Here is a 26,109-nt window from a genome sequence, read left to right as displayed (position 1 = left end):
TCAAGGCAATCAGAAAACAAAATAAACTCTGAAAGCTAAATAGGTAAGGTTTTTACACATCAATAATAAATATAATCTCTATATACTCATAGGGTTATGAAGCACAAATGAGAAATGTGAAAAAGCTTTGCCAACCACCAAGAATTATACACATGAGGGGCACTCCTGTTTCCCTTTAAATGTCTCACCTATAATGTTGTAATCCAGCAAATTGAAGAGTCAATGAAAATATCCCAATAATCTAAGTGCTGGCTCAAATATCAGCTCCTTCACAAAGCCTCCCTTGATTTCCTAAGGAGAAACTGATTGCTCACTCCTTAATGATCTTATTATATTAAACCTGTATGTATACCTTATCTCGTCTATAAGGTTAAAATCTCCTTGAAGGGAGGAACAGTGTCTTATTTATCTTTGTGCCTGCCATGATACCTAGATGCTAAAAACTTACGGATTGTTTTACTAAGTACCATATTACCAAATAATATTAACTTGATCTTTGTATGAAAATATAAAACAAATACAGGACACAGAGTTCCTGACTCTGAAAGGTGTACAGTATGACTAAGGAGACAGAACATCTAAATAAGAAGCAATACAACAGTAATTTTAAAGAATAGCTTTTTAAGTGATATAGTCAAGGGGAAGGAAGTTGGGGGAAAGGAAGGTGAATATAGACAGAAAACAGAACCCTGAACATGTGGAGAGAGTCACTACCTATTCATGAAAACTTAAGTCTTGCTAGAAAAACAACACAGAGAGTAATTCTAATTAGGGCTTGTGAATTTGAAAGGAATATGGCTTTATCATACATTTCTCAGAGAATTATTATCATGTAAAGCCAAAAGTATAATCTTGTTCCCATTGGATACCTTCATTGAAAGCATAAAAGCAGGGGTATCTCAAGTTCATTCTGAAGGGCAAAAGGGTATCTTGGGCCTTCTTAGTGGGTTTTGGTGCTGTATCTTCTTTTTAAGGAACTCCTGGTTGGGTGCTCAGTCTCCAAAAAGCTGCTATACCAATTGACTAGTACAGGTTTCCAATTAGAAATGTCTTTGGTGAGAGAACTTTCTTCAACAAGCTAGGTGAGAGGAGCTGAAATGACAGCTGTAAAACAGTCCTTGGAGGCAACTTCTGCGAGACAGGCACCCCTCTTGAAGAAGTTCAAATTGAAGGCGTTTGAGTGAAAGCATGTCTATGCAACAACCTCAAAGGCAAGAGATTATGAGACTCAGGAGATGAAGGATGTTTCTGAAGCAAAAATGTAACAACTGAAGTGGAACTGATAAATGATTTTTCAACTTAGCCTTTCATCCTTCCAAGGTAGATAAATTGAGTAGCTGCACTGTGCTATGCATGGGTCTTCCAGATGAGGCTTACTGTATGCTTCGCGTAGGCATTAAAAATCCCATAGCACTTTAGATAAATAAAAGGTAAAGAGATAGCCTGTAAGCCTTGGTTAAAATATGTTTTAAAATATAATTTGGTGTTTCTTGGCTTACACATAAATCCTTTAGCCTGGTTAGTTGACATACTGTGATAAAATATGGAAAAAAATCACTTTAAAATTCTCTTGAAATCTAGTTGTATACAGAAAAGTTATTCTAAAAATTATACATAACCTTTGAAAAGATTAACTGATACTGTAGGTAAAACAGTGTAGCAGACATACAATAAATAATTGTTAAAAGAATGGCTGAAACATTTCTATTTAGTTACCCTGAGAAACTTAAATGACAAATACAATAGCCTTGCAAGAATTTCTGAAGTTTTCAAAAAGACTATTTAAGCATATTTTATTTAAAAAATTATTGAGTGTAAAATATATATGGGACTCTGAATCAGATGCTAGATTCTGGCCTTATAATAGATAATTATTTTACCTCTTTAGCTTCCATTCCTTTCACTCTTCTTATTGGAAAATCATTCTAAGCATATGGTCTGGATGGTGAGAATGACAATCACTCCTCCCCACCTCATTCCTCTCCACACTCCCATTCGAGGGGTGAATACATGATTCAGACCTGACCAATCCAAGCATCAGATCCCACCAATTAGATCAGGAATAACCCAAGCTGAGCCAATGAAAGAATTTCCTGAGCTTTTACCAGAATTATCAGAAAAAAGGCACTGCCTCTGTTAAGGACCATTAAGTCTGAAGTTTCCAAGTCATTTTCCTCCAACTAGAGCCAGCCTAAGAATGAAGCCAGCATGGAGGAAAGTAGAATGGAGAAATGGGGAGAGAGTTAGTGTTAATTCTTGAATCTCTAGAATAGACCTAGAAGGACTGAGCTATGCTGAGGCCGGATAAACACCTAGGTTTATTTTCCTGTCTTCCTCTCCTCCTCCTCCTTCCCCTCTCCTTCCTATTTCCCCTACTTTCCTTTTTTTTTTTTTTTTTCAACTTTTTACTTTACATTGGAGTATAGCCGATTAACAATGTTGTGATAGTTTCACGTGCACAGCAAAGTGACTCAGCCACAGCCCTTTCCTCTGGGTTGGATTTTTGTTATTGCAACCAAGAGCCCAGATTATTAAAAGCCTCTACCACCTATTCTTGATCCTGTCAGTTTCCTGTCATCCCTTTATATAGTGTCACTCTGCTCCTCCAAGTAATTCCCTGCCTCCACTGCAACAGTAAAAGATGGTGGATGAATGCTTGAGCTGGGGATGTTTCTGTCTATTTTACTGTTACTTGACCTAGCCACTAAACAAGGTAAGTAATGCAGGATTTATGGACAAAGACTATAGAGTCAGTTCTTACGGAGACCATAATCTCTAAAAGTTCAAACAAAGTTATTATTTCACACAACACTTGTCTACAATTAAGAAAAACAACCTTTGTAGAAAGTCCCTCAGTAAGAAGCCCAATCATAATTAATAAAAAGCCATCTTTATAAGCATATTATACCGCTTAATTCAACAGGAAGTCTAAAAGCTAAAAAAGAAAAAGTACAGTCATCCTTCAGTATCCTTGCGGGACTGATTCCAGGAACCCTACAGATACCGAAACCTAGAATGCCCAAGTCCCTTATACGAAATAGCACAGTACTGCATATAACCTAAGCACATCCACCTTTATACTTTAAATCATCTATAGATTACTTATAATACCTAATACAATGTAAATGCTATGTAAATAGTTGTAAATACAATGTAAATGCCATATAGACAGTTGCCTGCATACAAGCAAATTCAAATATTGCTTTTTGTGACTTTCTAGAATGTTTTTCCCTCAAATATTTTCAATCAGTGGTTGGCTGAATCTGTGGATGCAGAACCTGTAGATTCCAACGACTGACCAAACTGGTAGAGTCTACACTTACCCCAGATCATTTGCTAAAAATTTGCTGAAGAAAATGATAGCATTCAGAATTATTGTAATTCCTATCCTTAGAGGTTAGAGTAAAATAAGACTATCCAAACAAAAACACAAACAAACTTAAAGAGCTTTTTGGGTTGCATGAGGGGAATCTAGCATTTGGAATAAATAACATAAGTAAGAGCACTCATGGGTATCCTTTTTAAGAGGGAGGTAGAGGGAGATTTGAGACAGTGAAGAGAAGGCAAAAGAAGGAACAAAGAGAGATTTGACAATGCTGCATTTGAAGATTGGAGTGATACAGCCACAAGCCATGGAATACGGGCAGACACCAGAGATGGGAGAGACATGGAACAGATTCTCCCTTAGAATCTCCAGAAAGAGTGGAGCCCTGCTGATGCCTTGATTTTTGCCCAGTGATACTGATTTTGGACTTCTGGCCTCCAGAACTACAATAGAATAAATTACTGTTCTTTTAAGCAACCAAGGTTGTGATCATTTTTTACAGCAGCAACAGGAAACTAATATAATATTATAGATATTCTATTTTTAAAATATTTGATTATGTTATATTTACACATGCATATAGTATTTTTTTAATAGCAGTTCTTAAGAATTGTGCATGCAAAATTTAGTGAATTAAACCACAACAGCATTAATTGATTCAGGCAAGAATCATCAATGGATGTTAAAACCACATGGTTAAAGTTAGCTGGAAAACAGGATAGTCACACCATTTCAAACACTCTCCCCATAGATTGTTTATAAAGGGGAAAATGCTTACAAAGAGAAATCCGGTGAAACCATCCTAGTCAAGTGATCAAAGTTAATACCAATAACATGACAAACTGATATATGAACCTCCTGATGTGATGCAATGTGAACATATTATCACTTATATAGTATCCCTGCCAAAAAATACATAACCTGAATCTTTATCATGCCAAGCCCAAATTACAGGACATTCTACAAAACAACTCACCAATACTCTTTTAAAAATGTCCGGACTTCCTTGGTTGTCCAGTGGCTAAGACAACATGCTCCCAATGCAGGGGGCCCGGGCTCGATCCCTGGTCAGGGAACTAGACCCTGCATGCTGCAACTAAAGATCAGGCATGCCAAAACAAAGATCCCACATGCGGCAATGAAGATCCCACGTGCCGCAACTAAGACCTGGCACAGCCAGAAATAAATAAATGAATGAATAAATAAAAATATTAAAATGTCAATAACATCAATTACATGAAAAACAAAGAAAAACTGACACACTGTTCAAGATTAAGGAGACTCAAGAGACAACTAAATGTAATACCTGATCCTGGATTAGATCATGGTTTGAGGGGAGGCAGAGGGCTGGGACATGATTGGGAAAATTGGTGAAATTTTCATTTGGACTCTAGATAAAATAATTTTATCAACGTTAAATTTCTTAAATTTGTTAACTATATTGTAGCTATGTAAGACAGCATAGGATACTTAAGGATATATATTCTGAAATATTTAGGAGTAAAAAGCCTGATGTCTGCAAGTTATTCTCAACTAATTAATCCAAAAAATATAATAATAAATTATGCGTGTGTGTGTAGAGGAGGAGGGGAAGGAAGGGTAAGAGAGAAAGCAATTATGGCAAAAATGTTAACAATATTAAATATCTAAGTGAAGGGTACAATGGGGTTCTCTGCGTTATCCCTATAAGTTTCTATAGGTTTAAAATATTTAAAAATAAAACATTAAAAAAAAAAACAACTTGGTGTATTGGACATTTGATCTCATAAGCAAGGTATAGAACAATCTGCTTTCAGATCTAATGGAAGTACTGTATGCCATTAATACTATATACTCAGTAATGGTTAAAAACAAACACACAAAAAAAATCACCAAAGTGAGAAAATGTCGTTTCTAAGCACTTCTTAGAATACCTGTAATAGATAGTAAAGATATAATTTACTTTTATATGCTTTTTTTTGTAATTTAGTTGACAACATAAGGAACAAATTAGCATTTTTAGTGGTAAAAATAAACTCATTTTAAACTTCTGTTATTTCTCAAAATATAAATGTATTAATTATATAAAATATGTCAAAGAAAAGAATAAACTTTATCTAAGTAATCTAATTTACGATTCCAGTTACAAAAATGTTTGTGTTTTTTTTTTTAATTATTTATTTATTTATTTTTGGCTGCATTGGGTCTTCGTTGCTGCGCACGGGCTTTCTCTAGTTGCCGCCGAGTGGGGGCTTCTCTTTGTTGCGGTGCGCGGGCTTCTCACTGCGGTGGCTTCTCTTGTTGCGGAGCATGGGCTCTAGGCGCACAGGCTTCAGTAGTTGTGGCTCGCGGGCTCTAGAGTGCAGGCTCAGTAGTTGTGGCGCACGGGCTTAGTTGCTCCACAGCACGTGGGATCTTCCCGGACCAGGGCTCGAACCCATGTCCCCTGCATTGGCAGGTGGATTCTTAACCACTGCGCCACCAAGGAAGTCCACAAAAATGTTAATTTGATATAATTTTTAAAATCTCACTGTTTGGGCTTCCCTGGTGGTGCAGCGGTTGAGAATCCGCCTGCCAATGCAGGGGACACGGGTTCGAGCCCTGGTCTGGGAAGATCCCACATGCCGTGGAGCAACTGGGCCCGTGAGCCACGACTACTGAGCCTGCGCGTCTGGAGCCTGTGCTCTGCAACAAGAGAGGCCGCGATAGTGAGAGGCCCACGCATCGCGATGAAGAGTGGCCCCCGCTCGCCGCAACTAGAGAAAGCCCTTGCACAGAAACGAAGACCCAACACAGCCAAAAATAAATAAATAAATATATTAAAAACAAAAAATCTCACTGTTTTTCTATAACATAAATTTAAATACAGACTAATATCATACTTAATTACTTGGACTGAATTCTTTCATAGAACTGATTTACCTCCAATGGGTAAACGAATTACTCTCAAGTGGCTCATTCTCACTTTATTATACAACAGAACAAGACAAAGGGAGCAATACGAAATAGAACAAGATAAAGGCAGCAATATGAAATAAAACAAGGACTGCAAAAAAACTGTTTTTGTGTAAAAAGCATTCTCCACAAAATACAGTCTAAATATATCCAAAAATTATATAAACTCATTTCTGAAAGAGATATTCTAAACACATATATATTTTAAACATTAGGATACAATGATAAAAGGATGTGCCTTCATAGATTTTACAAAACATAATAAATATTTTAAAAGCGATTTCATTTAACTAATTAAAAAAAAACTCGGGACTTCCCTGGTGGCACAGTGGTTAAGAATCCACCTGCCGGGCTTCCCCGGTGGCACAGTGGTTGAGAGTCTGCCTGTCAATGCAGGGGACACGGGTTCGAGCCCTGGTCTGGGAAGATCCCACATGCCACGGAGCAACTAGGCCCGTGAGCCACAACTACTGAGCCTGTGCGTCTGGAGCCTGTGCTCTGCAACAAGAGAGGCCGCGACAGTGAAAGGCCCGCGCACCGCGATGAAGAGTGGCTCCCGCTTGCCGCAACTAGAGAAAGCCCTCGCACAGAAACGAAGACCCAACACAGCCAAAAATAAATAAATAAATTTATTTAAAAAAAATTTTTTTAAAAAAAAAAGAATCCACCTGCCAATGCAGGAGACACGGGTTCGAGCCCTGGTCCGGGAATATCCCACATGCCACGGAACAACTCAGCCCGTGCGCCACAACTACTGAGCCTGCACTCTAGAGCCCGCGAGCCACAACTACTGAGCTTGCGTGCCTAGAGCCTGTGCTCCACAACAAGAGAAGCTACCGCTATAAGAAGCCCGCAAACCGCAAAGAAGAGTAGCCCCTGCTTGCTGCAACTAGAGAAAGCCCGTGCGCAGCAATGAAGACCTAACGCAGCCAAAAATAAATAAATAAATAAATTTTTTTAAAAAACCAAACTTGTTTTTTTGTCTTTGTCTCCCTATTAAGAATGTTGAATAACTTGTAATTATGATTTATCACTTCTACAAAATACTATAAAACTTTGAACAATATAGTTGCCTAGACACCTAAATCAATTCCTTCTCAAGTACCATGAGGTCAATGTTGCCTCTGTAGACTAGCTGGGCTGAATCAGCATATACTTCCCTGTTCAGTCCAAGTCTGTCCAGATCTTATAACCAAGAATACCAGAATAAAATACATTCAAGGAAACCTTGCAGGATGGACAACATGGCATCATAAATAAACTGTGTATCTCTCAAAAAGAGGCAATCTTAATAGGCTCGTTTTATATCTCCCACTAAGTTTGGAGAAATCCTTTGTAAACAGTGGGAATTTCATTTCCTAACTTTAAGACAGTAGGCCTGGTGACAGAAGTCAAACTCTTCTTTCAAGAATAATGTTTCATGAAATAACAAATATAAAAATACCCTTCAGTTTTAAAATGTTTGTTTGCATACAAATGTACTTTAGTATCTGAGATGACATTACTTTGAAGGCAGGTATTTCCTTGAGAGCTTATCTACAGCAAATTTAATCGGGAAATGGAACAGGAATGGAGATGTACTTTAAACCCCTAAACCAACATCATCAAGTTGGGAATATTGTCTTATGTGAATTAATATTGGTCAGTACAAAACACGAAGCACAAACCAGTAGTACCTCACACTGTTAAGAAATGATTAGTGAATCTGACCTAGCAATGCTCCTCTCCAATCTTAACAGTTAAAGCAATAAAAATTTTTTTTAAAGTAGTTATACTCTTATCAAAAGAACAGATGGAAAGGGAAGAAATGATTTGAAATTAGTGGTGACTGAGCCCAGAGATTTTTATTTCTCTTTATCTGTAAGTTTATGTTCTTTTGTTTGCTAGAAAATACAGTTATATTTGAAAAGAACATTTAAAATATGTCTATGAAGAAGTTTCTCAATGAAATATCCTACATTTTTTTCCCAGCCATTTAAAATTGTTAGAACCATTCCTGGCTCCCACATGGTAAAAAAAAAACAACAAAAAAACAAACAAAAAAACCCAGTGGCAGGTTGGATTTGGCATGTGGGCCATTGCTGACTCCTGTTCTTAACCAAGGCTACATATTAGAATTACCTGAGAGCTTCAAAAAAGTTCTATGTCTTTGCCACACCTAGATGCCTAGGCTCTATCTCTAATCAATTTTCTGGCCAGGGTGGGAATGGAAGGTGATGAGAAATATGATGAAAAAATATATTTTAAAATTTTCCAGAGGATTCTATGTGTAGCCAGGTTGAAGAGTGCAGAACGTAGAATCAAATGGACACTCCATAGCCTCTTAAATTTTGGCAAGATACATACTCTTTCAGATCCTTAGTTTCTACATTTATGTATTGTTCAGAACTGGCACAAAGTAAGTGCTCAGTGTTCTCTCTCCCCTTCCACGCTGCACTGTACCTACTAATTGCTAGTACAGATGTGACTAACAGAACTTTACACAAAACGTATAATTATCCTTTAAAGAACTTTACAATTTAAAAAGGTTAAGGCGTGAATGCAAGAACACATATAAACTGAATGACAGAAATATATATAAAATATTAATATAATACACTGCTGTTTTCAGAAACGTGACTAACAGAAAAATAAAAGAATTATATTCTAGGATAGCAGAAAGGAGAATAACTGTGGAAAGACGTTAAGTATAAATTACCTATCTGTTTGATACAAAGCCCATAACAATGAGACCCTCTCCCTCATCTATTAATTATGGCTCAACAATCACTTGCTGACAAAGACCACAGTATTGATCCTTCAAGTTTCTCCAGGACTTTGGCTGAATGCCTTAGGGTAAGTGAAATGCCCTCAAATGTATGACTAACTATACAGCTATTTAAACTTAGGGTCTGTTCAGTTTAAATAATGAATTCTCAACCATTATCATTTCAGGAAGCTCTAAACAATTAGGGTGAGAAAACAGAGATAGACAGATACCTCCTCAACCACAAAAATTATGTATTTTTTTAAAGCCATAAAAAAGTTCTGGTTTTCATTAGTCAACTTAATTTTGAATTACAATTTTAAAAAATACTAGGTATAATTTTTAGTAAGGTGTTAATAAAAGATAAATATATGAAACTGAATAGCTTACCTATGTATCAGGGGAAAAAAGCATAAAGGAAACTAAATCCCAAAAACAGTACCAATAAAATTAAAACATATATAAAAATATATTTAATAAGAAATATGCCAACTAACATTAAGAAAATCATAAAGCTTAATGAAGGACATGAAGGAATATCTAAAAATAATTCGTTCTATCATACTAAATGTCCTAAGCTCCTCATTAGAAGATGCCAATTTGGGGCTTCCCTGGTGGCGCAGTGGTTGAGAATCTGCCTGCTAATGCAGGGGACACGGGTTCGAGTCCTGGTCTGGGAAGATCCCACATGCCGCGGAGCAACTAGGCCTGTGAGCCACAACTACTGAGCCTGCGCGTCTGGAGCCTGTGCTCCGCAACAAGAGAGGCCACGATGGTGAGAGGCCCGCGCACCGCGATGAAGAGTGGCCCCCGCTTGCCACAACTAGAGAAAGCCCTAACACAGAAACGAAGACCCAACATAGCAATCAATCAATCAATAAAAAATAAATAAATCTTTAAAAAAAAAGAAGATGCCAATTTGCCATCAAATTAATCTATATTACTAGTGAAATTCCAATTAAAACCCCAATAGGATTCTGAGCAGTGTAACAGAAGAAACATCTAGAATAATTTGAATGTGAATAACAAAGAGACATGTCCCACCAGATAGCAAAAATACCATAAAGCTACATAATCACAACTACGCAATTAAAACAAAACAGACAAATCAATGAAAATGTCTAGACTGAGGCCCAAGTAGCTATAAAAGTTTAGTGCTCATTCAATAAACTGTGCTCATTTACCCATTCAATAAATGTTTATGGAATACTGTTCTAGACTCTGGGGAAATAGCAACAGAATAACAAAAACAAAAACAAGACAAAAATCCCCGTTCTCATGGCACTTACAATCTAATGGAGGAAAACAAACAAAAAAAATTAAGTAGAAAATTCAGAACATTTTTTTTAAATAAAGAAAAGTTGCTACCATCCTAACACTTAGAAATAATCCCCGCTCGATTTTTTCCCCCCAAAACTGAGATTCTGCTGTTATGTCCTTTTATTCCCCATTCAATACACTGTGTACCTTTTCCCACTTTATTCTACTAGACCTTGATTTTTTTTTTTTTTTGGCTGTACCACGGGGCTTGCAGGATTTTAGTTCCCCGACCAGGGATTGAACTCCGGCCCTGGCAGTGAAAGCACCGAGTTCTAACCACTGGACCACCAGGGAATTCCCTAGACCTTGATTTTTAATTGTTGAATAATATTTTGCTTGGATGTACCTTAATTAACTATTGCCCTATGGTTGATATTTAGGCCATTTATATAAAAGAGTTTTGAGCCATTACTCAATGTAATATTAAATTACAAGTTCCCAATATTTCATTTATAATAATTGAACTATCATGAAAGTAGGTTTAAGAATACACAAATATAAATATTTTCTAATATGAATATATTTCTTTCTGTTTTTGAAATTAGCTTTATAATTTACACAAAATTCACAATTTATTTACAATTCAAAAAGTGTTTAAAAAAAAACAATATGAAGTACTGTAATATCCACCACAATTAAGATATAGAACATTTTCATATTTACAAAACGTTCCCTCATGCCTCTTCACAACAAGTTCTTTCCATTTACACCCTGGTAACCACTGATCTGATTTCTGTTACTAGTTTTGCCTTTTACAGAATGTCATAGAAATAGATTCATACAGTACATAGTCCACAACATTTTACTTCTGTGACTTAGCATAAAGCTTTAGAAACTCTCCCATGTTGTGAAATGTATTTTGTTCCTTGAATGGATATACCACAATTTACTTATCAATCACCAGGTGATGGATAGTCTGGTTATTTCAAGTTTCTATTATCAATATAGCTGCTAGGAACATTTAAATACAAGTTATTTCATGCACATATGCTTTCATTTCTCTTGGGTAAATATCTGGGAGTAGAACTGCTAGGTTAGATGGTATGGTATATATTTAATTTGACAAGACTCTTTAAAACCAAATTCTTCCAAACAAGGCTGTACAAATTTGTTTTTCCTGACCAGCAATGTATCTGAGTTCTTGTTACTTCACATCTTTCATATATTTGGAATTGTCAATCTTCTCAACTACAGCTTACTCTAGTGGGTGGCAGTATTATCTCGTGGTTTTAAGTTTCATTTTCATAGTGACAAATGATTTTGATCTTCTAATGAGCATATTTACCATTTGTACATTTTCACTAGTAAATATCTATAAATCTTTTGACCATTTTTACTTGGGTCATCCATCTTATTACTGAGTTGTAAGAGTTTTTGTTTTTGTTTTTGTTTTACATATTCTGGATACATATCTTTGCAAATATTTTCTCCAGGTCTTGCATTTTCAGTTCCTTCAAGTACCTTTGAAGAGTAAATATTTTAAATTTTGCTGAAGTCCAATTTTTCTATTGTTAAAAATAGTTTGTGCTTTTTGCTTATTTTTAAAATATTTGATTAACCCAAGGTTACTCAGATTGCCTCCTGTTTTCTATAGACCTTTCAAAGATTTAGTTCTTACATTTAAATTTATGATACGTTACAAGTTAACTGTTATGTCAGGTGATGTAAGAATTATTGCTCATTTTTGGCATATAGAAATCCAATTGATGCAACAATAATCATTTCTAGACACTCTCTCTTTGTCCTATATATCTAATGTCTGCTTTACAATGATACATATCATACTGTTTTGATCACTGGATTCTAGATCCTTTGCATTTCTAAATATATTTTATAATCAATTTAGAAATTTTCACCTAAAAGAAAAAGCCTGTTGGAATTTTGGTTGGTATTGCACTGAATCTATAGATAAATCTGGGAAAAACTGACACTTAAAAAAAATTGAATCTTCTGATCCATGAACACAGTGTAGCTCTCCATTTATTTGAATCTTTATTATTTTCTACATTGCTTTACAGTTTTCAGTGTAAAGGTCGCATTTTGTTACAATTATCACTATGTATTTCACATTTTTTGATACTATGGCAATGGCATTTTTAAAAAATTCAAGTTCTAGTTGTTTGTTGCTAATATATAGAAATACAATTATTTCCTACAACTTTGCTAAGTTTATTAGTTCTAGTAATTATTTTACAGACCTCTTATCATTTTGTAAGTAGATATTCATGTCAGCTACAATTAAAGACAATTTTATCTTTCTTTACAATCTGGTATGCCTTTTTCTTGCCTTATGGCACAACTTCCAGTACAATGTTGAACAGAACTGCTGAGAAAGGACAGTCTTGTCTTGTTCCCAATTGTAGAATAAATGCTTTCAGTCTTTAGTTGTAGGGGTTTTTTTTCTAATTTTTTGAAAATTTATTTCATTTATTTATGTTTGGCTGTGTTGGGTCTTCGTTGCTGCACGCGGGCTTCCTCTAGTTACAGCGAGCGGGGGCTACTCTTCGTTGAGGCGCGCAGGCTTCCCACTGCGGTGGCTTCTCTCGTTGTGGAGCACGGGCTCTAGGCGTGCGGGCTTCAGCAGTTGTGGTACTTGGGTTCAGTAGTTGTGGCTCACGGGCTCTAGAGCGCAGGCTCAGTAGTTGTGGCGCAAGGACTTAGTTGCTCCACGGCTTGTGGGATCTTCCCGGACCAGGGCTCGAACCCATGTCCCCTGAATTGGCAGGCGGATTCTTAACCCCTGCGCCACCAGGGAAACCCTTTAGTTGCAGGTTTTTAAAGAGGCCCTCTATGGGGCTAAGAAAGCTCCCCTTTTATTCCTAGTTTGCCAAGTTTTGTTTTGTTTTTTAATCTGTCATGAATGGGTGTTAAATATTGTAAGATACTTTATCTGCATTTACTGAGATGATCATATGGTTTTTCCCTGTTAGTCTGTTAATATACTGAATAACATTAATTAATTTTCACATGTTAAACCAACGTTATGCTCCTGGAATAAATCTCACTTGGTCATGACTTATTAAGGTTTTTATATATTGCAAGATTCATTTCCTAATATTCTGTTAAGGATTTTTTGGTCTATGTTCATACAGGATAATTTGTCTTATCTATTTTTTGTGTCATGATAATGCAAGGCTTATAAAATAAGTTGAAAAGCATTACCTCATCTTCTATATTCTTGACGAATTTGTATAGAATTGGTATTATCTTTTCTTTAAAGTTTGGTATAATCTACCATCTGACGGCCATCTGAACCTGGAGGTTTCTCTGTGGGAAGGTTTTTAACTTGATAGTTAAAAATGCAACTTTTGTAACAGGGCTATCCAGGTTATCTATTTCTTCTTAACCAGATTTTGCCTGTGTCTTTCAAGAAATTTGTCCTTTTCATCTAAGTTACTGAATTTATTGATTTAAGATTCTTTGTAATATCCCCTTAGCCTTTTAATATCTATAGGATCTGTATGATATCCCTTCTTACCTTATTAATAATGGTAACTTATGTCTTACCTTGTTTTCTTCCTGATCAGTCTGTCTAGACTCAGTTTTATTGACATTTTTGCAAAGGATAAGTTTTTGATTTCACTAATTTTCTGTATGTTTTCTAGTTCATTAATTTTTACTCTTTCTTATTTCCTTCAGGTTGTTTACTCTGGGTTTAATTTACTTTTTTTCTTGTTTCTTAAGGTAGAAGCTTAGAGCATTGATTTGTGATCTTTCTTTCTATAATTAGTATATAATAACATTATAAATTTCCCTTTTAAGATTACAAATATGATGTCAGCATATGGTGGAGTAAGAAACTCCAAAAGTCCATCCCTCCACAAAAGCAACAAGGAAGCTGACAAAACTGTCAGAATCAACTTTTTCAAACTATGGAATCAAATCAAAAGTTTACAATGACCAGGGGAATGTTTAATGAGAAAAAAACAGCTGAATTTCAGTAAGAGAGTTTTGTGTCATTTTAACTTAGAGATACCATTCCCCAGCTCGGTGACAGCCTTGCAAGACAACAGTACGTTCTTGACATAAGTTACAAGTACCAGAGCGAGCAATACGAACCTTTTCTCAAAGAACTGTAGTTTTTTGTTCTGATTTGTCTGATCGCTTGCCTTTCTATCACCTGAGAACTTTCTCATATCTGAAGTGGTGGTTAAGTGTGTGTATATGTGTGTGTGTGCGTGTGTGTGAGAGAGAGTGTGTGTGGATGGGGGTGTTGGGGTGGCGGTATTGGTGGTGTTTGCTGAAAACATCTAAAGGCAACTGTATTAGCTGCTGCCACGTTGGACAAGGGGTAACAGTTGGAGCAAACAAGCCTGGAAGGAAAGGGTAGGGAAGGAGATGCTTTGGGCAGCAGGGGCTTTGAAAACTCCAGCATATTCCAGGGAATCTACAAGACAACACACATGCCCAGTACTAGGCGCATGCCCGAAAAGATATGGGAAGGCCCTAAGTTCTCACCTCTGGCTGAACTTCATGCTCCACACAAGCAAGAAGTAAAGGCTAAAGAAGAGCTATAAACTGCCTGGCTGAACATTAAAGGTGTGCCTGGCACACATATAAAGCCCATCTGCAAACACTAGGAAAAGTGGGGGGTTTTGGTGTTGGTGGAGGTAGGGGACAGTTTCCAGGCATTCAAGGAGATAGCAGTCAAATCACTAGCTGATAATTAAGTTAACAGAACAGAAATTTTAGTGGCCACAAATGACAAAGAATACAGACTTTAGAAAATTAGTTCAGAAAAGTCACTAAACAAATAAGCAACAATAACTACAACAAGCAGCAACAACAAACGCTGGTGAGGAAGAAGAAACAGATTTCCTGAACTTCCACATTATTATATTCAAAACGTTCCGGTTCCAACAAAAAATTATGAGGCATGCCAAGAATTAAGAACGTATGGTCTATATGCAGGAAAAAGAAATTAACAGAACCAGACCATTTAGCAATAATAACTGATCTTGCAATCCCACTCCTGGGCATATATCCAGAGAAAACTAATTCAAAAAGATACATGCACCCCAACGTTCATTGTAATACTATTTACAATAGCCAAGACATGGAAGCAACCTAAGTTTCCATTGACAGAGGAATGGATAAAGAAGATATGGTATGTATACAATGGAATATTACTCAGCCATAAAAAGGAATGAAATAATGCCATTTGCAGCAACATGGATGGACCCAGAGATTACCAAACTAAGTGAAGTAAGCCAAAGACAAATATCATATGATATCGCTTATATGTGGAATCTTAAAAAAATTGATACAATAAATTATATACAAAACAGAAATAGACCCACAGACATACAAAACAAACTTACGGTTACCAAAGGGGGAAGGGGGGGGGTGTAGGGATAAATTAGAAGTTTGAGATTAACGTATACACACTACTATATATAAAATAGATAACTAACAAGGACCTACTGTATACCACAGAGACTCTACTCAATATTTTGTAATAACCAATAAGGGAAAATAATTTGAAAAAGAACAGATATAATATATGTATAATTGAACCACTCTGCTGTACACCTGAAACTAACACAACATTGTAAATCAACTATACCTCAATTTAAAAAACCAAAAACAAAAACAAAACTGGAGACACTTGAATACTCCACTTCCAACAATGGGTAGAATAAGTAGACACAAGATCAACAAGGATATAGAAGATTCGAATAAAACTATAAACTAACTAGAGCTAACAGACATATATATATATATAGGACATTCTATCAAAGGACAGAACATACAGATCTTCTCAATTGCACATGGAACATTCTCAAGACCCATGGACTACATGTTAGGTCACAAAACATGTTTCAAAAGACTGAATCATACAAAGCATCTTCTTTGAAAATGGAAAGAACTAGAAATCAATGACAAAAGGAAATCTGAAAAATGCAAAAATTAGTGGAAATTAAGCAACATACTCTTAAACAATCAGTGGACCAAAGAAGAAATTACTAAGAAAGTTTAGAAAACACTTTGAGAAGAATGAAAACAAAAACACAACATACCAAAATTTATGAGATGAAGCGAAGGCAGCACTGAGAGGGAAATTTATAGCTGTAAAGATGCTTTGCATGCCTAGAGGGGTGGGATGGGGAGGGTGGGAGGGAGGGAGATGCAAGAGGGAAGAGATATGGGAACATATTGTATATGTATAACTGATTAACTTTGTTACAAAGCAGAAGCTAACACACCATTGTAAGGCAATTATACTTCAATAAAGATGTTTAAAAAAAAAAAAAAAAAAACACCAAAAAAAAAAAAAAAAAAAGATGCTTTGCATGGCCCTCTAGTTGGTCGTTTCTAGCCTCAGGTAATTTCCTCCCCAAACATGCACAGATCAGTACTCAGACAAAAACTCGTCCTTCTGTAAATCTTCAGAGTTCTCTCTTGGAGCAGCTTCCTCTTCTCCAGTATTTTTATCCACAAATTCTAGACACTTTAGCCTCCCCATATTGCAATGTCATGTGACCCCCAAGGTCTGAATGGGCTCCTCCTTCCTGTACCGTGGCCTGGAATCTCTCTCTAGGCAATAAGCTGGGGCAGTTTAGAGTTCACCTCATCTGTTTCCCTTGTCTCTAATCAGCATCTTATATTGCTTATTACCCAGTGTCTGTAAATAGTTATTTCATATTTATAGACTGGTTTTCTTGCTGTTCAAGACAGAAGTGTAAATTCGGTCCCTGGTATTCTACCATGGCTAGAAGTGAAGGCCCACATTATTCCTCTTTACTTCTCAAAAAAAAACCAAACCAAAACCAAAACAAAAAACCCCACTAGAATCTAAGTTTTATGTGTTCATGGTATGAACTCAAGCAACAATAATTAAATATACTATTGCAATCCTATCACCCAAAGATAACCATTCCAGTTTTTAATAATATGAACTTTCTTTTTTTCCTATGCATAAATGTTTTTTAGAAATGAAAAATGGGTGCATGTTGTTTTACTACTTGTGGTATTTTCACTTAATGTGGCATAACAATTTTCTATTAAATATTTGTTCAATTAATCATTGCAATGACTAAAGAATATACCATAGGAATGAATCCCCTTTTATTGACCATCTAGGTTTCCAACTCTGTAGTAAAATCTTTACATACATTCATTATTATTTCCTTCAAATAAATCTTAAGCCAAATGACTTGTACTTTTAACACTTTTTAAAAACTCATTTTACTTTTTTTTTACTGTAAATTATATATAACATAAAATTTGCCATTTTATCCATCTTTAAGTGTATAACTCAACAGAATTAATTACATTCACAATGTTGTGCAACTATTACCATTATCTAATTCAAAAACCCTTTCAACACCCCAAACAGAAATTCTGTACTTAATCTGTTAAGGAAAAATTCCCCATTTCCTCCTTCTTTCCAACCCCTAGTAACCCTAATATACTTACTTTCCCACCTCTCCTAGAAATTTCATGTAAGTGGGATCATACAACATTTGCTCTTTTGTGTCTTGCTTATTTCACTTAAGTTTTCAAGGTTCATCCATGTTACAGAATGTATCAGAATTTCACTGCTTTTTATGGCCAAATAATATTTCATTGTATGTATATACCACATTTTGTTATTCCATCCATTTGTAGACAGGCACTTGAGTTGTTTTCACCTTTTGGCTACTGTGAATAATGCTGCTATAAACATTTGTGACTTTTTTTTTGGCCGCACCGTGCGGCTTGCAGGATCTTAGTTCCTTTAAGACTTTTTGGGGGCATTCCCTGGTGGTCCAGTGGTTAGGACTCCACGCTTCCATTACAGGGGGCATGGGTTCGATCCCTAGCTGGGGAACTAAGATCTTGCAAGCTGCATGACATGGCCAAAAAAAAAAGAAAAAGAAAAGAAAGAAAGATCACTACAACTCATTGTTAGCCATATATATGAATGCCCATTTCATCACAATTTGTCAACTTAATAGATTAAAATGGTACTTAAATTTTTATTAACAGTGACAGCAAACATTTTCATATGTTTCCTCTTTAAGGAACCACCAGTTCATATGCTTGGCCCACTTTTCCACTAGAGTGTTTCCTTTCCTTACGGGTTTCTAAGACTACTTTATATAAATAGACCAGCAGACCTTTTTTGAATCATTAATTTTTTTTTTTTGCTCTCAAATTCGCTTGTGATGTTTGTTCATATACAAAAGTTGTTCATGATTATGCAGTTAAATCCCACCAGTTTCCTTCACAGTCTAGTCACCTTAGTAACTATGGTTTCTAACTTTTTATTGCATATTTACAAAGTCCTTCCTGCAATACAAAATCACTCACATTTTCTTTTAGTACTTTATTGTTTCATTTATTAGTAGTAGTAAATTTAAAATTATCCATAATTTATGCTGCTATATGGTATGTTGAAGAAATATAACTTTTCCCCCAATACCACTTAACTGACTAATCCATCCTTTTCCAAAATTAAAAATGTCACCCTTATAATGTACAAGACTCTTATTTATACTTGGATACATATACATGGACATATCCTGCTATACTGGTCTGTTTATTCCTGGGCCTTATTTTAACTGCTAAAGGTTTATAACAAAGTTTAATATCTGGTAGGACATGTCACCACTCTTGTTTTTTTCAAAAATCTCTTTACTAATCTTCCATATATTTTTCCACATGAAGATTAAAATCATTTTATCAAGTTCCAAAACAATCCTCCAAGTTGTTATAATTACAGATGAATTTGTGGCAAGATGGCATCTTAATAACAGGAATAGGGCCTTTTCATCCAGCAATCAGGTAAGCTTCTCCATTCTCTTCTTTAACGTCTCTCGGTCGATTTTTACAGCATTCTTCACAGACTCTATATTCCTGTTAACTTTATTCTGAGGTTCTGTTAATTTGCTTTGCTATAGAAGATGATAATATTTTGAAGGGCGATGTTCACAACTGATTCACTTTGGAATCCTTCACTGAACTTACTACAATTCCTTACCCAGAGCAAACTCCACACATTTAATCAATAAATGAATGACATACTATTGGCTTTATATTTACATATTATGCCAGTTTCCAAACCTTTAGTTTACAATAAACCAAATTTTTAAAAAACCCACTAAGATCATTATTAGGAGTCATGTTTCACTCTCCTCCCATTCATTTTCTACATTCAATTAATCAACAAATGCCATCATTTGTTTCTTTGACTTTTTCTTGCATTTACTCTCTTCCACTTTCACTCACCTGAATCTAGTTATTCAATATCATGCTCTCTAGTCATAGAAACCACATTTCATACTTTTAGGAACTGTGCACTTGCCAACCAATGACTCACTTCAAGATTAGTTTCCATGTCCTCTATAGCAGGGGTCCCCAACCCCTGGGCCACGGACCATTACCAGTCCGTGGCCTGTTAGGAACCGCCTAGCAGGAGGTAAGCGGTGGGCGAGCAAGCGAAGCTTCACCTGTATTTATAGCCGCTCCCCATTGCTCACATTACTGCCTGAGCTCCACCTCCTGGTAGATCAGTGGCAGCATTAGATTCTCATAGGAGTGCAAACTGTACTGTGAACTGTGCATGCGAGGGATCTAGGTTGCGCACTCCTTAAGAGAATCTAATACCTGATGATCTGAGGTGGAGCTGAGGCAGTGATGCTAGCACTGGGGAGTGGCTGCAAATACAGATTATCATTAGCAGAGAGGTTTGACTGCACACAGACCATGATAAATCAATTGATTGCAGACTCATATTAAAACCCTATTAGTGAGTGGCAAGTGAAAACAAGCTCAGGGCTCCCACTGATCCTGCATTATGGTAAGTTGTATAATTATTTCATTATATATTACAGTGTAAAAACAATAGAAAAAAAGTACACAATAAATGCAATGTGCTTGAATCATCTCAAAACCATCCCCTCGCCCCACCCCACCCCCCCGGGGTCCATGGAAAAATTGTCTTCCATGAAACCAGTCCCTGGGGCCAAAAAGGTTGGGGAGCACTGCTCTATAGAATCCAATATTGACTACCCTTGCCTTAAAATGGTCCACCTTTTGTCTCTATATATTATCTTTGCCTGTGTATATATTCTTTTCTATTTTCTCTTCTTGCAGTATCCTAAAAGATTTTCCTTAGCCATTCCTTATTCACATATTTGATCTTGGTGATCAGTAATTCACACTGGACACTAGCATGTGATAGCCTTCCATTTAATGATCTTCTCTCTTAACAGTCTATCCAGGACAGAAGCTCCTTGAAAATACGTGATCGTATTGTAAATCCTACATAGCTTCTGGAGCGTTTAGCATAGTACTGATGAATAGCTGTCTAAAGTGTGACTTGTTCAATAAAACTTTCTTTACAATAAAAGGTGTTTAGCCAGATTTGGACTACAGGCCATAGTGTGTATGCCATTCTAGACCTATGCTAGAAGTGGTTTCAAAACTTTCTTTTCTGTTTGTTTTTTAAGAAGTAACTTTTTCTCAACCTAAAAAACAAACAAAAGAGTAGATCTGGTTAAGCAGAAATGGGGAAAGGGGGATGTAGAATACAGAGTGGCCTGCTAGACCTTCCCTTCTGTAACATTCACCCTTCCTCCCTCTAAAGGTCTGCACAATACAATTTGATTGTGTTTAAACCCCTCATTTATACAGGTAAGAAAACAGACTCAGAGAGGGGAAAAGAATTTATGTATGATCACAACGAAAACCAGAGCAAGTGTTAAAATTAAAATCTAGATCTCAACTCCTGATTGCATGCCCTAACCATTAAACCACAACAGTTAACTTGGGGAGTCAATTAGAAATAAAATGGGAAGTTAAAGCACTTTGAAGTTAAAGCTTTGTGATGTCTGATAGGGACTTATTATTCTGATTGGATTTGAGGGCTAAAATCTACTGTGATTTATTTTTCGCCCTGTCAAGAATCTATCACAGGGCTTCCCTGGTGGCGCAGTGGTTGAGAATCTGCCTGCCAATGCAGGGGACACGGGTTCGAGCCCTGGTCTGGGAAGATCCCACATGCCGCGGAGCAGCTGGGCCCGTGAGCCACAATTACTGAGCCTGCGCGTCTGGAGCCTGTGCTCCGCAACAAGAGAGGCCGCGATAGTGAGAGGCCCGCGCACCGCGATGAAGAGTGGCCCTCGCTTGCCACAACTAGAGAAAGCCCTCGCACAGAAACGAAGACCCAACACAGCCAAAAATAAATAACTAAATAAATTAAAAAAAAAAAAAAAAAAAGAATCTATCACAAAAAGATTCAAACAAAATTCCAGAATTTTGAAGGAGGTATGACGGTAACTAGCTTGTAATCCTTGCAAGCTTGATTAGCAATTCAATGACCCTAAATTTGTCCCTTTTCCATATGATTTACAGGTCACTACTAAACTGTAATATCATAATCTGTCAAAAAAAACTTCGAAGAGGTCTAAAGGATCAACGACTTGCCTTAAAACAGAATTTTCAAAGTACACATCAAAGAAGTAACTGTTGAGAGCCCATAAGCAGGGATTTTCCAAATAGAATATTCATTCAAGATCATCATCATTGGAAGTGAAAACCTGCATGTTAAGAAAAATGACATTTTCATATCCATAGTAGGATTACTACTGACTCTAAAATTTAACCATGACAATTCCTTGCATTTCTTTGCCTAAGTTGCACGTCTTTAGAATGAATTCATCTTCACTGAAGAAGGCTAGGTAGGAGACAGTGTTGGAAACCTTTTAAAAATAATAATAATTGAGAAAAATGAGATAAGAGCATCAACTCAATATTATTAAGACTCTAATTACAAGATCATTTTTTGATTTAAGGATAAGAACCACATACAGAACATGTACTACATACATTCTAAGAAGTATCTGTTTTAATAAACTTTATAGAAAAAAGTTTTATAAAACTGCCAAAATACTGTAGTTCCTGTATTTACATTACTGTGATGTTCATCACATTATAACAATGTAAGTTATATGCTTAATTAAACGTTGCTTGAATTCGAAAAATTTTATGTTTTAAATGATTGAGAAAAAGTACATTGAAAAAGACCCAAATAATCATTGTGAAATAACACACAGGCTTATACCACACATTGCTTATCACACTGATGATGGTTTTGGAGAATACAAATGAACTACTGCAATTTCTCTCAGATGCAAGAAACATCCTTACTTCTTTTCCCATTCACAAGTATTGTTTGTGAGAATCAGAAATAAGATCATTATATAAGAAAATAATTTTGATATTAATTAAAGGATTTTTGTTTCCACAGCAGGAGTACCTCTGTCTATAAAAAATAACTTTCAGGGCTTCCCTGATGGCGCAGTGGTTGAGAATCTGCCTGCCAATGCAGGGGACACGGGTTCGAGCCCTGGTCTGGGAAGATCCCACATGCCACGGAGCAACTGGGCCCGTGAGCCACAATTACTGAGCCTGCGCGTCTGGAGCCTGTGCTCCGCAACGAGAGGCCGCGATGGTGAGAGGCCCGCGCACCGCGATGAAGAGTGGTCCCCACTTGCCGCAACTAGAGAAAGCCCTCACACAGAAACGAAGACTCAACGCAGTCATAAATAAATAAATAAAAAAGAATGTGAATTTCAAAAAAAAAAATAATAATAATAATAACTTTCAGCATTCTTACTAGTTGCCTCCTTAAGTCAATGTAAGAAGGATATACCTGTAGTGAATAAAGAATAAAGAAAGCCTGGTAGGGCTACTGTTGGGAATTTAAAATAAATAGTAATAATGAAGTACTAATATTAAGGACAGTGAGATAGAGAATTTGACAAAGTATGTCTTTTAGTACTTTCCCTCAGTTTTTAGTCAATATGACTAATTGATTTCAGATTCAATAATTTTAAATTATTTTGTTAGAAATTACCCCTAACCTACAGAGTCAAAACTACTTAAACAAGAACACTTTAAAAATAAAAAGGTTTCAGGGACTTCCCTGGTGGCGAGGAATCCACCTGCCAATGCAGGGGACACGGGTTTGATCCCTGGTCCGGGAAGATCCCACATGCCACAGAGCAACTAAGCCCGTGCGCCACCAACTGCTGAGCCCACGCACCACAACTACTGAAGCCCGCGTGCCTAGAGCCCATGCTCCGCGACAAGAGAAACCACCTCAATGAGATGCCCACGCACCGCAACAAAGAGTAGCTCCCACTCGCCACAACTAGAGAAAGCCCGCACAGCAACGAAGACCCAACGCAGACAAAAAATAAAATAAAATAAAATAAAAAATAAAAAGGTTTCATAACAATTAACATAAAATCAAATGTACAGTACCATTATAATTACAAGGAATTCCTTTCTTTTCTAACAAATGTCTTAGAAAATTTCATGTCAAAATTATGCTGTGGGCAATCAGTACATTGTTGTGCTTATGAGATAAAACATGTCTTCTAACTATTTAGAGCAAATGAAATTGGAAAGAGGTAAAATAATATCTCACAATAATATACTGAAATTTCTCTCAGGTGCCAGAAACACACTTATTTCCTCTCATCATCACAAACATTTTTCTGTGGCTCAGAAACAAGATCAGTATATAGACAAATCACGTATTATCTAAGAGACAAGAATGAAAATTACAGAAAATGCTATACGCCCTTGTTAGCATAGCAAAAAAAAAAAAGTTATATTACCTAGAGTAAGAGACAGAGTTTAGGATGTCAGAACAGTTTAAAGCCTCTATGATCAAGTAATATTCTCTGAGTCACTACTTTGTGACTTGTGTGGGAGTGTAGCAAAAGGATTAATGCTAATCCTTTAACTGTGAATAATGATTTATTGAACAATTCCTATATAAATTCCAACTGTGACCACAAAAATCACACCCTCACAGGCTAAGATAGTTTCCTCTCACTTAGATAACAAAATTAAAATGTTAAAAAATATACATGTGTATATATATACACACACACAATTAAATCAGATTACAAATTGATTTTTATAATATTTAGTAAAGGCTTTGGGCATTTACAGCTTTCATTTTAATTTTAATGTTAAATTAAACTTGTCCAAATGTGGTCTTTCTACTTAGGTATCAATTAAGAATGGTAGCAAATTTCATAATACTTTCTCAAATAGTTGAGTTTCATTCAGAGAAATACAAAAGCAAGATATTAGAATGAGGTTAAGTGCATCTTTTGTTAGTAACGTATGTTGCTCCCTCTGGCCTCATAAACAAGCTGCTCCTTTTTGAATACAGCAGACCTTCAATTTAAATTTATGGAAAGACTAAAGCAGGAGAGCCTGCACTCAAACAATTTTAATAACCTATTAAGTTGCGACTTCAGATTCATTTTATAACCATGCTCCTCAGGGAGCTATGCTATCTGGATAAAGATAAAATTTTTTTCCTTTAAAGATAAATAGCATCATTAATCTGCAACATTTCTTTTCTATTATCTTTCGAAATGAGGAGTTATTTTGTTCTGATCTTGAGGTAATTAGCCTTCATTCACTAGCCTGAAAATGTCTGTGTTCTGAAAATTAAAAATGTGTCATTAAGTGGAATTTACCATAATGTCATTTATCTTTATATAGTTCATCAGTGACAGCAATGGGCCTGGGAATCCATCAGCTTTTACCAAGGAAGCATTAAAACAAATTGAAAAACAGAATAATCCCAGGCACTCTTTAACACAGTCAAAGCCATTTGGGTAATTAAATAGTGGTATTTAAAGTTTTAATTTAGATTTTTCCCTCTGTTCATCAGTAGTCAAATGAGATGTTCATACTCATAACTGTTTGTAATAAAAGGTTTCATAAAGCAAGCAGAATATCAATGTTATTAAAATTTAATATAACATAGGAGAGTCTTAATCTACAAAATAAAGTTTTTATTTGCCTGCACCCTAATTTCTGAATTTACATCAGAAATAAACTCTTTCTTCAACTGTCTAGGTTGCAATATTAGCTTCACAAAGACTTTGATGATTCAAACCCCTAAATAACTACAAGAAAGTGGATGACATGAAATTCAACTTCATTATTGCTAATGCTGGAGAAGAATAATATCTTCACCACCTTAAATTTGTTTTCACTAACTACATCCCTCCAGCAATTACTAATATAGAATTACTATATAGAATTATCTAATTCTAATTACTATATAGAATTATCAGAATAATGTATGAAAATAAAAGTTGGCTTGCATAAAAGAATATGCAAGATAATAAATCAGGACATCTAAAACTAAAAAACTTTAGAAACAATCAACTTTCCAATAGGGAAAGGAAAGGAGATCCCAGGATATGAAAACTTTGGCATATTTGTTCAACCAGTCAACAACAGAAGAGCTAGGACAATAATCCATGCATCCAGCCTATTCTTATACCATTCTGCTTGCAGATCAATGATCTAAAATATTTACTCAGTATCTAGAGAAGTACAGTCATCAAATAAACATATTTCGAACACTAAAAAGCACATTCTGAATTTGACAGCTTGTTAAAGTTTCCAGACAGCATTATGATCCTTTTATCAATAAAGCAATTACCAAGAAACTTTTCTTTGCCTTCAAACAATCTGCTTCTGAATTTTAACTAGTATTTCTTAAAATAATATGTTTACCCAGATAACTTCTGAGCATTTCTTTCCATATCCCCTGGACCTACAGGTTTTTGTTGTATTTCGTTATTTTAACTAAGAGTTGCTGCTTACCTCCCTTAAACAAAGACAAGGCATAGGTCAGGCCAAGTTGAGCCATGACATTTATCTCCAAAATGGTGTGGAGGCAGGATCTCCTGTGGTTTAATTAAAGTCATCACACAGTCTGAAACTAAATATTGGTCAAATACAAATGCAAAAA

The 26,109-nt window shown here is 36.0% G+C and overlaps 1 protein-coding gene and 1 long non-coding RNA gene across 4 annotated transcripts in view; both read right to left on the bottom strand.

The window, feature by feature from the left end:
- The window catches only part of ZCCHC7 (zinc finger CCHC-type containing 7), a 239,896-nt gene that overhangs the window by 121,551 nt on the left and 92,236 nt on the right, over positions 1-26,109 (bottom strand). The gene's annotated exons all lie outside the window — the stretch shown is intronic.
- LOC309634320 lies at positions 605-9,602 on the bottom strand. The gene is made up of 2 exons (XR_014247978.1): positions 6,928-9,602; positions 605-6,603 (listed from the first exon to the last, which is right to left on the bottom strand). It is a non-coding gene; the product is annotated as an uncharacterized lncRNA (long non-coding RNA).

Source organism: Balaenoptera borealis (assembly GCF_965194805.1).
Source record: "Balaenoptera borealis genome assembly, chromosome: 8".
In the NCBI taxonomy this organism is placed as follows: Eukaryota; Metazoa; Chordata; class Mammalia; order Artiodactyla; family Balaenopteridae; genus Balaenoptera; species Balaenoptera borealis.
Note: the sequence above shows the minus strand (reverse complement) of the source record. Positions and strands in the feature narration are given on the sequence as shown.